At 42.7% G+C, this 18772-nt stretch overlaps 1 long non-coding RNA gene across 1 annotated transcript in view; it reads left to right on the plus strand.

Moving 5' to 3' along the window:
* Window positions 1-601: 601 nt before the first annotated feature.
* Window positions 602-18772, plus strand: part of LOC124620196 — a 37288-nt gene continuing 19117 nt past the window's right edge. Inside the window, exon 1 of the long non-coding RNA XR_006980171.1 lies at window positions 602-656. This is a non-coding gene — a long non-coding RNA (uncharacterized LOC124620196). The remainder of the gene's footprint in view (window positions 657-18772) is intronic.

The raw sequence follows: 18772 nt of genomic DNA on the forward strand, positions 1-18772 counted from the left end.
AGTGTCTGCTGAAATAAATACCTCTTATATGAAAGGTCTGGGGCAATCCATTACCGAATAATTTAATAAAACCACAGACGCTTATAAAAGTGGAAGAATGCTTGCAGCCTGAAACAAAAATGGCTGCTCTTTCTAAACTATAAACAATAAATGTTTTTAAAAAATATTCTTGAGTCCACCAAACATGAAGGAATTCACCCAGCGAATTCTTTCTACGAGAATGCAGTTGTCTCTCTTTGTAATTTTATTGCTTTCTCAAGTATGTTTCCCTTTGGATACAATTAATTGATAGTTTTATGGTTTGGATGGTGTACGATCTTCCACAGAATGCTTGTATTTAATTAATAGGCACACGTTTCAAAATCCAAATATTAGATCATTATTTCTCTGAAGGAAACATTTTTTCCAGTATAAATCCTAGAGGCAGAATTGTATTGTTTACATTGTGACTGCAGCACTACTCTTCTCTCACCTGTTGTATATAAATATTTCTGGAATAATTTTAACACCTGTTTAACAGGACACTAATGACAGCAGCAGAGAAGCTTGCCGCTGTTCCTGATGTGGATATCGACCCAGAAGGAACATTTAAGTATGTTCTAATACGTGTCTTTGGTCCAGAGGGTCCTGATGGCAAAGAACCGAGCAAATTAGTGGTCAGTAACTGGTAAACTAATATTTGGTCAACTTTGTGATACATTATTATTTGAGAGACAGTCGTTAGCATCATTTTTCAATTTTCTCAGTTGAATTTTTCTTTTGATGTCAGTGACTTGCAATGGGGAATTGTAGCCTAAGGTTGGTTGTTATCTGCATAACATAGTGTTTCAGTGTTTACTGTTGAATTGGAAGTGAGATGGTGGATGGCGATACAACTGAAAACACACAAAAGATTTTCACTGAAACACTGTTGAACTACAGTTATGGCCCTGTGTGCTATGGTATCTTTGCCAGATAGTGTTGACAGAGGACATGAAAAAGCATTCAAAGAAGAGCAACTTATGTTGTTTTATTGCTAAGAAGGGGGAGTGCGCCATGGACATGCAGGGTGTATACGACCCGGAAGATCTGGGGAAAAACCCGGGAAATTTTTCATTGTTTTTACTTTCAGTTAAATTTGTGTAATTTTGATTGGTAAGAACCAATACTCTAACAAAGGATATTTCTGTGTCTCAATACTGCAGCAATAAAATATGAACAAGAGAAAAAACGAAAATAAAACTTAAATTTCAAGGGAAATGCACCATATACAGCAACAAAACGGTGCTCATACAAGTGTCCGCCAACAGTAAAATGAGTCAAAAGCTTTAGGAAGACTGTGCAATGCTTTGTAACAGCAAATTGCCTCTGCTGAGCGTGACGTCACAACTGTTTACATTAAATTCATTTTAACAGTTACGAGCTCGATCATGTGCATGCACAGCTGAGTAGTACCTTCTCCCGCTTCTGGCTACAGAAATTGTTGGCTGTGTAAGCAGTCGCAGCAAGCAGCTAGATGCTACCAGGAAAAATTTTACTGGAGCGCCCAAGCTGCCAGATTTATACATGCGCAGGAGGTCCAAATCTAGGGAGGGGTGGCAAATTCATATTCTTGAGGGGGGGGGGGGGGGAGGAAACCTTGTTGTTTCACAAAGCGACTCGCATCCAGCGCACGTTAGTTTGTTAGTTTATCGATTATTCATATCACTTTGAAACTAATCCCTGTCGGTTTTTGAACATTTTTAACACATTCTAAGTTGATTTTGAATGAATCGTAAGTTGATTTGTGAATGCGTGCGTAGTGTACATGTTTCCTCTGTCAGTGGAATCTGACAGTGCTGAGCGAAGTAAGGCTGAACGGATGAATGCCAACCGCTGTCTGATTGTGTGATTGACTGTGTTTGCGAATGATGAGCGTTGTTGTAATTACTAGCGGAATCCATAGATTCAGACTACAGGAGTGGAAATAAACAAATAACAGGTGAGAATGATTACGTATTACCTTCTCGGTGTATACAAGAAAATGAAATTTTGACAAAATATTTTTGGGCAGATCACTATACTAGTAAGGGCGAGTTGTACAGTCCACAGCTAGCAGCTACTTTAAGTTCTGTTCTGGAAGAAGCGCGGAAAATGTGTTGTACGACCATGTAACAACGCCTAACCGGGGAATAATCACGGGATAGCTAAACCGGTGATTCTGGTAGAGTTAATGAAGTTAACTTGCAAATAAGCTTTGGCATTGGCAGTAATAGTTACAGAATTAGCGATAACAAGACTGTTTGTTAGAATGATGAAGGAGAAGAAATGGGGGCATCACACAAATTATGGAACAATATGACGATTCCAAGTTTGTATAAAAATGTCATACTACTACTTTTCGATCTCGTGCTTGAGAAACTGGAGCGTATGAATGAAGTGTGAAACTATTTCCTAACGTAATGCTTTTTGCTTGTAGTTGGCCGAATAGGCATTTGATATTGGTACTTTGTGAATTATTTTCTGTCCTTACAAAAAAGACTGTTTGTGCCAAAACAGTCTGATTTATTTTGTGTGTATTACAATTGTTGTAGTATTAGAAAGGCCTATTTTGTTTTATCTAGCAGACAGTGACAAAATAGATGTAATCAGATCGGGAAACAACACCAGTCTTGGGTCCTATTTGTATTAACAGCTTTTTCAGTATTAGACAACGACATTTCGACTTTTCGTGTAGCAAAATGTTTGACGAACTTTGATGAGGTAATAGATTCTTTCACAGAAGGAAAGCACTCCATGTAAAGCTGTACCAAGATTAGAGGGTAAAAAATTCTAGGAGCTAAGGATTGAAGAAACATGTATTGTCTTGCTTGTCTCATGTCTTTACTGGGTTTATATATCCTATATTTAATTTTATGTCACACAAAGCAGCAAGTTGTTAGCTGATAGGGAACAAAGAGTGCAGATTTTCTGAAGAGTTCTTTTTTTTAAAAAAAAAGAGGGACAGAATGTCAAACCGGCCAACTGTAAACAGGAGAGGCACCACAGGACATTTTAATTTCCACTGTCCTGAATATGGTTTGATGGCATCCATTACAAAATATACACATTTCAATTCCACAGAGCGAAGTACAGTGACATGTGATAGAAGAATGCTGTGTGAGGAGACGAGACACTGCACTTTGGCACACTTATGACATGTCTTACATTTCCTCGAACACACATGTTGCATGCATCAGACCCTTCAGAAAGATGTGCACTACAAAATGAACTTATTTTTGGAAATTATATATAAACAAAGATGATGTGACTTACCAAATGAAAGTGCTGGCAGGTCGACAGACACATAAACATACACACAAAATTCAAGCTTTCGCAACAAACTGTTGCCTCATCAGGAAAGAGGGAAGGAGAGGGAAGGACGAAAGGATGTGGGTTTTAAGGGAGAGGGTAAGGAGTCATTCCAATCCCGGGAGCGGAAAGACTTACCTTAGGGGGAAAAAAGGACGGGTATACACTCGCGCGCACACACACACATATCCATCAACACATATACAGACACAAGCAGACATATTACACGGTTTTTCGAAATTTTCCCGAATTTCTCCGTCCTTTAACGTGTTTTAGCGGCAACAAAACCACCTAACCTTTATGCACATTGCTGTCTACCAACCCAAGTTCACCACAGGATCAACTTAACCTACACTTTTTCGCCTTTTTTCATACCAGATCTCCAGTTGCTTTCTAGTTCACCTTTATCTCTCCCCATATATTTTTATCTTTCATTTTCATTTCAACCTCATGTTACACTTTCCACCTTCAAATACCATGTCACCCTCACAACACCCCCACAAAAAAAATGGTCTTTGAATATGTCTGCTTGTGTCTGTATATGTGTGGATGGATATGTGTGTGTGCGCGAGTGTATACCCGTCCTTTTTTCCCCCTGAGGTAAGTCTTTCCACTCACAGGATTGGAATGACTCCTTACCCTCTCCCTTAAAACCCACATCCTTTCGTCTTTCCCTCTCCTTCCCTCTTTCCTGATGAGGCAACAGTTTGTTGCGAAAGCTTGAATTTTGTGTGTATGTTTGTGTTTGTTTGTGTGTCTGTCGACCTGCCAGCACTTTCATTTGGTTAGTCACATCATCTTTGTTTTTTTATATATATATATGTCTATATATATATATATATATTTTTTAACGTCCTATCTCAAACGCTCGAGGGGGTGGCGGGGTATTGCCCCGGTTCGGAAATATTAGAGATCCGGGACTGATGCGCAGAACAGTCTGAATTACAGTTGGGAAGTGAGTACTCTCCACGTGACCCATTTTTACATTTAGTGTTTTTGCTGTTTCCTCTTCATTTACTGCTCCCATGTCAAATGAAGACAAAACAGATTTCTGTGGCCGGGAGCTATCAAGTGAATTAAAATACATTCACATAATTATGGAAGGCTAAACTGTGTTATTAGTTGCAGATTTTATTTTATTTCCATCTTTCTGACAGTCAAGCGTTAATTGCCTTTTAGAACAATGAAGTTATTTTTTTTGGTTTGCCAAAGTAATTTTCTTTCATTAATCTTTTCCACTAAGGCAGACAATATAATTTGGACAAAGTGTTTAATTCCACACACTGTGTTTGCTGCATTTCAAGTGCACATTTTCAACTTCTAGCACATTTGGCATTACGCCATAATAAAGAACCAAACATGAAACAGGACAGTACTGGTACTCCAAGAAAAGTTACATCCCAAAAACCACATAGAAAAGCTTAATAACAGGTCGTGGGATTCTGGACATACAAATTTGCTTTTTAAATGTGAACATTTTAGTATGGGTCATGAAATTCCGATTCTCTTGGAGTATCCTCTGATGTCTTGTTCCTTACATAATGTAATATCTTTTATTGTTTCACACGTACGAACATGCGGGCTCCCTACGACATCGTAGCTGCGCTTGCGCAGTGATGCCTGTCATCTGGCGCTCTCTGGCAACTGCAGAAACGAACCTATTTCTAACAGGTCATGGGAAAATATTTCGAATGGTGGGTTGAAAATCGTTACCATCAAAGTACCATTCTAGCAGTTACACCAGAACTATGTGAGATAATGTACGATGAATTTCTTAAATCACAAAGTGTTTGACTCTCATTTAAAAATCAACTCTTTGATGATGAGCCATTTAGATGAATTTTGAGCCTGGAAGATCAGACATTTGTGTCGTTATTAAAAATTTTACTGGCACCTTTGTGTGATACATCTTAAATTGTAATACGCGCATAAAAGACCTACATTTTATGTGAAAGCTTAGCTTCTCTTGCAGCGTATTAATCTGATAGACCAATATTATATGTGAAGGCTTTGCGTTTCGTTTAGCAACACTATTTACATTAATTTGAACCATTAACTTTTTCTCTTTGTGTGTTCGCGCTACTTAACAGTGATGTTGCTGTTGGTTGACTACATCACGTGTCCTAAGCTCTGAATACCTGCTGTGATCGGCTGGCGAAATCGTATGAAATGAGCTATGACTAACTTACAAAAGCGCATCCCAATCTCAATTTCAATGCTTTTGAAAGTAACATGCGGTGTTTGGTGGAATTCGAGTTTATACTTTCCTAATACAAAAATATGCAGCATACATGTTGCTGCACATCAAAGATCTTTCCAAAATGCGTGGTGTTTTTTTTTTTTTCCTAAAGCGCCAGGAAATTCTACGCCCATGTATAAAACCATAATCAAAGGACTTATAAGTTATACAGTTCCAAGAGAAAATATACCGTCAGTTAACAGGGAAAAAGTATGTTTTCACTTGGGAGAAAGTGTATTTTTGACTGAGAAATCTGGGAATTTTTTTTCCTTGTCCGCGTATACCCTGACATGATATACAAGTTGGGGTGACAGTCATTAAAACAAAGGTGTTTTTTGTTATGATGAGATGTTTTCAGGAAATTTCCTCTGAATGGCAAAATATTTTGTTGGCACCCACCTACATAGGGAGAAATAATTATCGTGCTAAAGTAGGAGAAATCAGAGCTCCCACAGGAAGATTTAAATGATATTTTTCCCCAGTGCTGTTGAAGAGTGGAATGTTACAGAAATAGTCTGAAGGCTGCCGAACACTTAAGGCTACAGGATACGTATAAATGGTGGAAAAATCAAAATTTTTTAAATGACTTTATTAAATTCTATAGTCTTTCCTGATTACATTGATATATACACTGTAGGGTTTGAAATGAAAAAAGACCTATACATACCAAATTTTAAAGTTACGGTCATGTACGAGGTGCGACAATAAAGTAATGAGACTGATTTTCTTTGCAAGGTGTGGCATCCCTGCAGGCTTGCGTAGGCACAATATCTGTGACCTTGGTCTATAAGCCGCTTCTAGTCCAAGCGGCATGTTGAAGCAACTGCTCAGTCATGAGTTGTGCTGTAATAAGTTAACACGTGTTAGTGTCTCTCATCACAGAAATGGAACTGCATAATATTGCGCAACAGTATGCCATTTCTTTTTGCGTTAAATTGAGTGAAAACGCGACGGCAACTTACGGTAAGCTTAAGAAGGCTTTTGGAGAGGAGGTTATGTCAAAAGCTCAAGTTTTTGATTGGCATAAAATGTTTAGTGAAGGCAGAACAAATGTTGAAGATGAAGACTGCAGTGGACGACTGTCAACCTCACGGACGGGTGCATGAACTCGTAAAATCTGATAGAAGGTTATCCATGAAAATGATTGCAGGAGAACTGCACATCAATCGAGGAACGGTTCGTCTAATAATAACATTGCTGATAATTGGATTCTGCATCACGATAATGCACCATCCCATACTGCTCTGTCAGTACAGTAATTTTTTACCTCAAAACAATTTTCGATACTACCAGAGCCACCTTATTCACCAAATATTGCTCCGTGCAACTTTTTTCTCTGTCAAAGAGTCAAAATGGTGGTCAAGGACACCATTTTCAAACAACACAAGATGTCCCAAAAGCTGTGACAATGGTCTTGGAGGATATTACAGATGATGAGTTCCAGAAATGTTACCATCAATGGCAGAAGTGCTAAAAAAAGTGTGTGCAATCAGAAGGAAACTTTGAAGGAGACAACACGAAAATTGACTAAAACTGTAAGCAACATTTTTTTTCGCATCAGTGTCATTACTTTACATTCACACCTTGTATACTGCCATGCCCCCTTTATTTCTGTTACAGAAACCAGTATTATTTTGAAAAGAACTGTGCACTTTCTTTCTGTTTCCAGCGATTATATGTATGATACATTGTATATGTTGGTAACAGTGCAGGTTTCTAGCATCTGTAAATGATTATCTTTGCAAGTATTTACTTTTGTGTTCTGAAGCAGTTTGTTCACATGTTAATAAACGTTTGTTTCCCAAGTGCTACATATATTTGTGGAAATACATATTTTTTAGTGTGCCACACATCAAGAAATTCAATAAAAGGAAATTCTGTGGTAACCAGTTGACAAACAAAACAAGCCACACTGTTGCAAGTAACCTACGTGTCAGTTCTTCAGTGAAGAAATTCGCACATGGCACGCCTCCTGGTGATTCAAATTTTTGTGTTAAAAATGACGCTGTTTGTAGTGGATTTGTTGTTGTTGGTGTGGGTATCTTATCTTCTTTGATAAAGGAAGTGGAAATATGTAAACAATGTGATGATGTAGGCTGTCTGGAAATAACTGAACAACAAAGTAGCAGGAAGGGTTTAGCGTCAAAATTAATTGGTCTGTGTAGATCCTGCAATAAATCTACCTCGAAAATGACTTCGAACATTGTGCATAATTCATATGATGTGAATTTGAAGTTAGTGTATGCAATGCATGCAATAGGAAAAGGAAAAAAAGGCTGCACAAACGTTCTGTCATTTGATTGACCTTCCTCCTCCCAGTAGGTTCAGCAAGTACATAAGAATACTTTTAGGTGCCTTGACGGTTGTGTCTAAAGCATCTATGAAATGTGCAGTAGGAAAAAACTGTTAATATTAGTGAAACAAGGGACATTGCTGTTGCACTTGATGGGACATGGCAACATCGAGGACATCGTTCCTTGAATGGTGTTTTAAGTGCTACTTCTGTGGAGAATGGAAAAGTTTTTGATGTTGAGTGCTTATCTAATTATTGCCACACCTGCCATAGTAACACTGAAGGACATATTGAACATCAGTGTTATAATAATTATGATGGTTACAGTAGAGGTATGGAGAGTGATGGAGCTCTAAAATTATTTCAGAGGTCAGTGCCCGTTTATAATGTTAGATATACAAAGTAGCTTTCAATAAAATTAACGAGTTCAATGTTTATGGTGATAGCTTCGTAACAAAACTGGAGTGTTGTGGACATGTGCAAAAGAGGATGGGTGCTAGATTGAGGAAGCTAAGAAGAGAAATGAAAGGAAAATTGCTATCTGATGGAAAATCTCTGTCTGGCTGAGACAGATTGACAGAAACTGAAATAGACCTCCTTCAGAGGTATTAAGGACTGGCCATTAGACAAACTGCACCTCTGAATGATGATACAGCAATGAGGAAAGCTGTATGGGCCACCTACTTTCATAAGTTGTCCACAGATGACCACACTGTTCATGGACTTTGCCCTAAAGGAGCAGATTCTTAGGTGTGGTTACCAAAAAGCAAAAGAAAGTGGTCAAATATACTATCAAAATATCATAAGCATTATCTTCTTCAGCCTGTTATGAATGAAATAAAACCAATTTTTAGAGACCTGAGTGGACCCTGTTTCGCTTAGTACCACATTTACTCGAATCTAAGACGCACCTGAAAAATGAGACTCAAAATCCAGGAAAAAAATTTTTCCCGGATCTAAGCAACACCTGAAATTTGAGACTTGAAATTCAAGCCGAGAGAAAAGTTTTAGGCCGCACCTCCAAATCGAAACAAAGTTGGTCCATTGTAATATGAGACACAATTTAGGTCAAATGAATGATGATACAGCTACAGTAGTTTGGTTCGAGTTGTAAGCTCAGTAGTTAAGCTTTACCAGGTAGCCATTACTATGCGTCAGGCGCTCCGTCCGTATTATACGGGTACCCTTCCTCTTTCACGTACTTTGTTAGCGAAACAATGGCAAGAGACTGCTATTTGCTGTTACCTACACTCCTGCTTTCTTTGAGAATGATCAACAAGAACCAAATAATAGACAGCGTATGATAGAAGATATTCTGAACAGGAGTTTAGCGAAAATTTTTCTCCGTTTGAAAATCTTTGCAGGCACATCTTTAGTACATTACATTCTGCACTGAAATTAGTCATCTTAGATTTAAAAATCTAGTCAATTGCCGTGCTTCATTTCTGACTGAATCACTATTAGGCATAAGAATAATACAAATATAAACATGGGATGATATCTATATTTTTCCGCGTTTGCTGTTGTTTCACTCTAGTTTCGTAGTTTATTAGGCAGACAGGATTTAAATGAGTTAGCAGCAAACACAAAAGAATACATGGCAAAATGTTTATATTGTAATTATTCTTATGTGAAGAGAATATTGCATGCTATTCACAATTCGTAAAAGTTCCTATAAGGAACCATCTCTTCTCACAGTTAGGAAAAAATTCAGAACGTAGAGTTGGCCATATTGACAAACATCCCAAACAGTCTTGCCAGTGGGATTTTCGTAGTGCATTGAAATGCTGCTACATTCAAAGGTGCACTTTACGGAATTTGTATTTACTTCGTTGGATAATGTGTGAAAATGCAGTGGTCGAAACTCGAGGCGGAGGAAAAACTTGTCTGCCACCCCTTTTTTTTAAAATACACTCATGCAGAGGGTTTGGCGCCAGTATTTATCTTCGTGCCTGCAAAGCATGCCTGTGTAGCGCTACATATATTCGACAGCAGAAGTTAGTTGTGGCGGCACCTACCAACATTTTCCAGAACTTCCGCTTACTTTGCACTCAATTCTAAGCCGCAGGCGGTTTTTTGGATTACAAAAACCGGAAAAGAAGTGCGGCTCAGATTCGAGTAAATACGGTAAATGTCTTCATGGGGGCACTCAGAATACAAATGAAAGTTTCAACCATTCCATACGGGAAAGATTACTCAAGAATGTTTTTGTAGGAATAAATACATTAGTAGTTGGTGTACTAGATGGTGTGCTATGTTTCAATGATGGAGTGATAGGAAGGTAGGAAGTCCTGAGAAATTTAGGCATAAAATGTGGCTCTAATATGAAAGATCAATTTCTTCTGTGTGACAGACAACGGGTGCATGAAGCTGAAAGATTCGCTCTTCAAGTTACCAAAGAAGCAAGAAGTGCTAAAAGGAATGCCAAGAGGAAGCTTGAAGATGAAGAAAGGCTGCAGGATGTAGACTATGCTTCAGGAATTTTCTGAGGCACAGTTTAATTGGACTCATATGTTCATTCGCAATTTCCCGCAAGTTGTTTTCTTCAGAATTCAGGTACAAATATTTCCTAAAGTTTATAAAGCATTGCTCTAATTTTTTCTGTAACTTTCGGTAGCGCATACTTATGTAGTAGACCTAAGCTTTATTGCAGAATCACCTAAATCATAGAAAAAATAACATTTTTATTAGGAAAAAATTATAAATATTAAATGTAAGATGTGATACTTTTTTATCCTTGTAAATTTTTTTTAAATTCCGATTTTGGCCGTCTAGGGACCGCGTTAAACAACTATTTTTCAATGTACATTTCTCCTATTGCGCTCCTCCTCTTTTCTCTTCTGCCAATATGTCTTCATCCTCTCTCTGTGCTGCTCCCTTCGGTCTTCTGTCCACACTGTTCCTCCAGTTCTTCTCTTCTTCGCTTCAAATCCTTCAAAATGTTGAATTTTGTCTCTCATTAAGTCTCTGTTGGTTATATCATCTTCTCCTATACCCATCTCCTCTAAGTCTGCTTTGACTTCTTTGAACCAGGTAATTTGGGTTCTGGGGTTCTTGTCAAAAAACATGAATATTTTCTTTGTCAGCCTTTCATCATTCATTCTTTTCAAATGGGCGTAAATATACATAATAGGTGGAATTAAATAGGTCTAGTACCTCAGCCATGTCATGCATGTCTGGTAAAAATTTGGTCTCCTTCAAATGTATAACATTGGATTAAATGGTACGTCAGTTTGAGGAAGAATTTCCTTGTTACTTTTTTTAAATAACTCTAAGCAGGTTCAAAAATATTCAAAATACTTCTAATTTGTTTAGAAAGTGTGCTCTATTACCTGATATCAACAAAAAAATCTTAAAACATATACATTATAAACAGTGCCTGAAAGAAATAGGTGTTGATTTTTACATAATATTGAGCTGGAAAAATGCCGTGTATCCTTAAGTGTGAACTGCCAGATAGCTGTGCAGATTTACACGAGAAATATCGTCTGGTTTGCACTGATGATGTAATGATGTGAGGGGGCTGAATGCATATATTTTTTTTTTCCCAAATTTAATGTGCCATTATCAACAGAATGATTGCATGCAGATCATTATATTGGTGTGTGAGGTTTTGGGATTGGCATTTATTTTTTTTATCGCGTATCTTGAGACTTTGAGCCAAAGCTCGTGGGATGAGGTGGTACCTAGTTTACAGAAAGCTGAATATAAAATTTATAAACAAAAAATTACAGAATTAATAAAATATGAAATTAAGAGAAATTAGGATAAATTACATGTTGCATAGAGTAGTTCTCATGTATTGTGAGGGTCTCCTGTGCGGAATTCTAGCATACCACAAGGTAACCTTTGTGTGTGGATTTGAATACTTAAGTGTATCACTCTTTTTTTCTGCCCTGCTGGGAAATTTGGAAAAAAAAGAAAAACCTGGAGAAATCTTGTTTTTTGTCTCAGTAGATGAAACAGTTTGTTTACTGGGATTTCCTGCATCGTCGCTGGCTGGGTACAGCTTAATACATGCACCGCTTCCCTACTCCCTCATTCTTACTGCTTCTCCACTTCCTACCACTCCCCTCAGCTTGCAGTCAGTGCTGCCACCACTTCTTCTCACTAGCCTAGTAGCTGCCGATGGGAGGCGTGAGGGGTGGTTTGTTTTGATATGATTCTTGGAGATTGTTGACCCAGTGGCTGGAGACAACGGTCATATGTGCACGAGTTGTGTCTGAGTGATTGTGTGAATATGTGTGTGTGTGTGTGTGTGTGTGTGTGTTATTTTCCAAGAAAGGCTATGGCCAAAAATTTAGTTGTGAGAGTGTGATTGTCTTTTCTACGTGTCTGTCCATGGTTCACTGATCATCTTTACGGTGAGTTGCTACCTATCTTCATTAGCATTAATTCTCAGAGTATTTGCACAAATTGATGGATTTATCACCACCATCTCATTTCGTCCTCCCAGGGGGTCCACAACTCTTTTGTGGACACGTACGTAGCGAGCACGGGACCCCGAGCTAATGTGGCCCTCCTTCCTTTCCGGGCTGCATACCTTCCCTTCCCTTTCCGCATCCCTCCCCGTCCCCCATCTTCGCCCCCCGCCCCCCCCCCCCCCCCCTCACCTCTGGCTCTTTCCTTCCCTTTCTCCCCCCTCTGGGAGTATGGTTTGTGCCTACGTCCGGAGACGGACGCTCGAAACTGTTCCAAATTCCTTGCTTTCTACACTTACAAGTCCTCGTTCTTCCTCTGTCCTTCCCTTTTCCTTCCCTCTTCTCCTTGCCCTTTTCTCCGCTGCGGCGTTTGAGACCCCCTCTTCTTTCCTTTCCCTTTCTCTTTTTTCCTCCCTGTGCGTGTCTGAAGGCCGACCCACGCACTTCAATGCGTAGCCGGTGACAGGGTAACGCGTAATTCCCCGCCCCGGGTAGGCGGGTAGGACACGTACGTACCCCCTAGTAACGGCCAGGCCCAGGGAGGGGTGATTACCCGAGCTGATACCTTCCGAAAGTGCCAATTGGTCCCTCCGTCCGTTTGTCGGGAGGTGTGAACAATCACCTAAGGCGGGTGTGCCCTCGGTGAGGGCCCCCAGGAGCTCGCCATCGGAGACGCCGGTAATCATGGGGGATTCTTCCGCAATGGTTTCCTCACCTTCCACTATGTCTGCTCACAAACGTAAGTTCACTGAGTCTCAGCCACAGACGGTTCTTCCATCGTTGCCACAGTTCCTTGTTGTTTCTCGGTCTGACGAAGGTCACGACTTTTCTACGGTCAACCCTTTCATTATTCAGAAAGTTGTCGACGCAATTGCGGGTCCTGTAAAGTCTTGTTCCAGATTACGGAATGGCACCCTGTTATTAGAAACACACAGTGCCCTCCAGGCTCAAAAATTGCTGCGTACTTCTCTGCTCCACACCTTCCCTGTCAGGGTGGAACCGCACAGTACCTTAAATTCCTCCCGTGGAGTCGTTTATACACGCTCCCTCGATGGATTGTCTGACGAAGAAATTCAGCACTACCTGTCTGACCAGGGCGTCACGGCTGTTCATCGGGTTATGAAAAGGGTTGACTCGAACATCATTCCAACCCGCACTGTCTTCTTGACATTTGACAAAGTTCAACTCCCATCAAAAATCAAAGCAGGCTATGAGATAATTTCCGTTCGCCCTTATGTCCCAAACCCTATGCGTTGCTATCGATGACAGCGGTTCAATCACACCAGCCAGTCCTGTTCCAATCTGGCCAAATGTGTTACGTGTGGCAAGGATGCCCATGAGGGTGCTTGTCCACCTCCATCCCCTTGCTGCATAAACTGTATGGGTGACCATGCTGCTTCCTCTCGAGATTGCCCCATTTATAAGAACGAAAAGCTCATCCAGGAAATAAGAGTGAAGGAAAAGGTATCGACCTTTGCTGCTCGAAAATTATTCGCCAGTCGACAGCCCACCGTGCCTCAGAAAGGAAAATTCAGCACTGTCCTTGCTTCTCCTCGGCCAACAAAGGAGGCGGCCACGCAGACTTGTGACCTCACCTTTAGTACCACGGTCGTCAGATCGGCCAGCGCAAAGATCGCCCGTTCAACCTCACCACTTTCGCCTGCCCACTCAATGGCTCACCCTTCGTCGGGTTCTGCTAAATCTCGAGCCCAAAAGTCAGACGCCAAGTCTTCGAAAAAGGAGCATTCTCGTGAAGAGTTTTTACATACCGCAACTTCACAACCATCGGTTCCTCCTTCATCTAAACATCATACTTCCAAGAAGGCTACGAAGAAACACAGTTCCTCTCCTTCTCCGCCACGCCGTGTCCCATCTACACCACCACCTGGCGGAAATCGCCCTCGGCCGTCTTCTGTGTCGCCGAGGCGCACTGCTGGTGGCCGGTCAACCGGCCGATCGCTGGTGGCAGGAGCTGCTCCTGACCAACCTATGGATCAGGATCTTCTGCCTTCGACTGATTGCCATTCCATGCTGTCGGTCGCAAGCTCTGAGCAGTCGTTGAGTTGACAGCACCCTTGGTCACGTTCCTCCATTTTCTGTTCACCCTATGTCCATTATCCACTGGAATATCCGCGGCATTCGAGCCAATCGGGATGAATTGTCGATCCTCTTACGATCCTACTCGCCGGTCATCTTCTGTCTTCAGGAAACAAAGCTGCGTCCCCATGACCGCTTTGTTCTCCCTCATTTTCAGTCCATCCGATATGACCTCCCCTCTGTTGAAGGCACTCCAGCCCATGGAGGACTCATGATTCTGCTCCATGATACTCTCCATTATCACCCAATCCCCTTAAACAGTTCCTTCCAAGCTGTCGCCGTCCGTCTTTCCCTTTCTGGATACACGTTCTCTCTTTGTACGGTATACATTCCATCGTCCACACCAATGGCACGAGCCGATCTCCTTCATCTTCTTGATCAGCTTCCACCCCCATATTTGCTGGTTGGGGACTTCAATGCCCACCACCCGCTTTGGGGATCTCCGCATCCTTGTCCACGTGGCTCCCTATTGCTAGACGTCTTCCACCAAGCGGATCTAGTCTGCCTCAACACTGGGGTCCCCACAGTTTTGTCTGCCTCCACGACAAATTTATCTCATTTGGACCTTGCGGTCGGTACTGTTCCGCTAGCTCGGCGCTTCGAATGGTTCGCCCTTGATGATACACACTCGAGTGACCACTTTCTATGTGTTCTTCGACTGCAGCCTCAACTGCCATATATGCGCTTGCGACGCTGGAAGTTTGCCCAAGCCGATTGGACACTTTTTTTGTCTCTAGCGACATTCGATGACCGTCGCTTTCCCAGCGTCGACGATGAGGTCACACATGTTACCGACGTTACTCTCACCGCTGCGGAACGTTCAATACCACGCACCTCCGAATTGCCCCAGCGCCCCCCAGTTCCTTGGTGGAACGAGGCATGCCGTGACGCAATACGTGAGCGGCGACGTGCTCTTCGCATTTTCAGTCACCATCCAACTTTGGCCAACTGTATCCGATATAAGCAGCTCCGTGAGTGATGCCGTCACGTCATCCACGATAGCAAGAAGGCAAGCTGGAAATTCTTTATTAGCTCATTTAACACCTTCACTCCCTCCTCCGAAGTTTGGAGTCGGCTTCGACGGTTCTCAGGCGCGCCTAGTTTCTCCCCGGTCTCTGTGCTCACTGTCGCGAATGATACCTTAGTGGACCCCGTCGCAATTTCTAACTCATTGGGTCAGCACTTTGCTGAGATTTCGAGCTCTTCAAATTACCCGCCAGAGTTTCTCCTTAAGAAACTTGCAGCGGAAGTGCGACATCTTGCTTTCTCCTCTCACAATCACGAGAGCTACAATACTGTTTTCTCCATGCGGGAACTCCAACATGCCCTCTCTTCTTCTCGCTCCTCCGCCCCAGGACCGGATGGTATCCATGTCCAAATGTTGCTGCATTTATCAACCCATAGTCTGCGTTACCTCCTTCGCCTTTATAATCGAATTTGGACCGACAGTACCTTTCCCAGGCGATGGCGGGAAGCTATTGTCGTTCCCATTCCGAAACCTGGAAAGGACAAACATCTCCCCTCTAGCTATCGCCCCATTTCTCTCACGAGTAGTGTCTGTAAGGTTTTGGAGCGTATGGTGAATTACCGTTTAGCTTGGTGGCTGGAGTCCTGCAGTCTTTTAACACCAGCCCAATGCGGATTCCGAAAGCATCGTTCTGCAGTTGACCAACTTGTTGCTCTCTCCACTTATATCATGAACAATTTTCTCCGGAAACGCCAAACGGTAGCAATATTTTTTGATCTGGAGAGAGCATACGATACCTGTTGGAGGACAGGCATCCTCCGCACACTGTTCTCTTGGGGCTTTCGGGGCCGGCTGCCCCTTTTTCTTCGCGAATTTATGGCAGAGCGCACATTTAGGGTGCGGGTGAACACCACTCTCTCCCGTACTTTCTCCCAAGAAAACGGGGTACCCCAGGGCTCCGTGCTGAGTGTTGTACTGTTTGCCATTGCCATTAATCCAATTATGGATTGTCTCCTTCCTGATGTCTCGGGCTCCCTCTTTGTGGACGATTTTGCCATCTACTACAGCTCTCAACGGACCAGCCTTCTTGAAAGACGTCTTCAAGGATGTCTCGATCGCCTCCACTCGTGGAGCATCGAAACCGGCTTCCGTTTCTCACCCAGTAAGACAGTTTGTGTTAATTTTTGGCGACGTAAGGAGTTTCTTCCGCCCTCCTTACATCTAGGTCCTGTCAACCTTCCGTTTTCCGACGTCGCTAAATTCTTGGGTCTTATGTTTGACAGAAAACTGTGCTGGTCCTCCCACGTTTCCTATCTTTCGGCTCGCTGTCTGCGTTCCCTTAACACCCTCCATGTCCTGAATGGTACCTCCTGGCTAGCGGACCGTGTGGTCCTTCTTCGCCTCTATCGCGCCTTAGTGCGCTCGAAATTGGATTATGGAAGCATAGTCTACTCCTCTGCTCGGCCGTCTATTCTTCGGCGTCTCGACTCTGTCCACCACCGTGGATTACGTTTGGTGTCTGGAGCTTTTTACACCAGCCCTGTGGAAAGCCTTTATGCTGGGACTGCTGAACCTCCGCTGTCCAAACGGCGGTCAGTCCTTCTGAGTCGTTATGCTAGCCATCTTTTTTCCATGCCTGCTAATCCAGCCCATGACCTTTTTTTCGACGCCTCCTTTGATGTAGGGTATGCAGGCCGCTCCTCCTCCCTACTACCCCCGGGAGTCTGCTTCCGTCAAATGCTCCATTCTCTTTCCTTCCGCTTTCCTAAAACCTTCTTGACAACTTGGGGTACGGCACCGCCTTGGCTCCGTCCCCGGATCGACTTGCTCCGAGACCTATGTCAATTTCCCAAGGATGGTACCCCTACACTTGTTTACCGTCGGGCATTTGCTGCTCTATGTGCACAAATGACGGACACCACATTTATTTACACCGACGGCTTGAAAACATCGTTAGGTGTAGGGAGTGCCTATATTGTTGGCGACACCCCAAATCACTTTCGGCTTCCCGACCAGTGTTCTGTTTGTACTGCGGAGCTTTACGCTGTTCTCCAGGCTGTCCACTACATCCGCCGCCATCAGCGGATACAGTACGTAATCTGCTCAGATTCTCTCAGCTCTCTCCTAAGTCTCCAAGCTCTTTACCCTGTGCACCCTCTGGTCCACCGGATTCAGGACTGTCTGCACTTGCTCCACCTGGGGGGCGTCTCGGTGGCGTTCCTCTGGCTCCCGGGACACGCTGGTATCTGTGGGAATGAGGCGGCCGATATAGCGGCCAAGGCTGCAGTCTCTCTTCCTCGGCCAGCTATTCAGTCGCTTCCCATTACCGATCTACGGAGCGGTTTATGTCGCCAAGTTGCTCATTTAAGGCATGCGCATTGGTCAACACTTCCCCATAATAAATTGCGGGAAGTGAAAGCCCTTCCTTGCGCTTGGACCTCTTCCTCCCGAACGCGTCGTCGGGAGGAGGTAATTTTAGCTAGACTCCGGATAGGGCACTGTCTTTTTAGCCATCGTCATCTTTTAAGCGGTGATCCTCCCCCACTCTGTCCCCACTGCTCTCAGCTGTGGACGGTCAGACACCTTTTAATTGAATGCCCCTATGTTAACCCGTTACGCTCCAGTCTACAGCTATCGCCTGATCTATCGTCGATTTTAGCAGATGACACGCGCTCAGCCGACCGCGTTCTCCAGTTTATTAGTGACAGTGAAATGACGTCAGTCATTTGAAGCTTTTTTGGGGACAACCAACCCCTTTCTATAGTGGATTTTTACGCATTCCTTCTGCCTTTAGTTTCTCAAATTTTATGACTTTGTTCCCATTGCTGCTGGATTTAAATTTCGTTTTTTTTCCTGTTTCCTACGTCACAGGCTGGGCGCTAATGACCATAGACTTTTTGCGCCCTAAAACCACAAACAAAAAAAATAAAATAAAATCTCATTTCGTCAACATAATGTCAGTGACTTGTGTAAAGCTGGCCACATGAATGGACTTCCATGATGGGCCAAAACCACAGGCCATTTCTGTGGGTCTCTCTAACGGATTGGGTCTGCCGATTTGAAGCCCATCGTTTCCCAATAATGTGCAAGCCCTGCCCATCGTATCTAGTCTCGCCGATCTCTTCCCAGGCCGGCTCTGTTTGTGTGTGGTATAATGCAGTGGGTTTTCGTGATTTATCCGAGGACTCAGGACTGTGGTGCTCCTCGGCAGGCCAGAGGCCACGGGCGATGGAGTTCAGGAATTGTGACTTTCTCACTGCAAGTACAGTGTGCGGTACATTGTTTTATAAACATTTTATTTATTCTAGTACATTTTGGGGCTTAGAAAATAATTTATACAGGACCATACATACACCGGATCTTAAATGTGTCCCCACAGAAAAAAAGTCACACGGAGTGAGGTCTGGTGATCAGGGAGGCCATTTCATGAAACAGCTGTTCCCTTC

The sequence above is a fragment of the Schistocerca americana genome, chromosome 1 (genome assembly GCF_021461395.2).
Source record: "Schistocerca americana isolate TAMUIC-IGC-003095 chromosome 1, iqSchAmer2.1, whole genome shotgun sequence".
Lineage (NCBI taxonomy): Eukaryota > Metazoa > Arthropoda > Insecta > Orthoptera > Acrididae > Schistocerca > Schistocerca americana.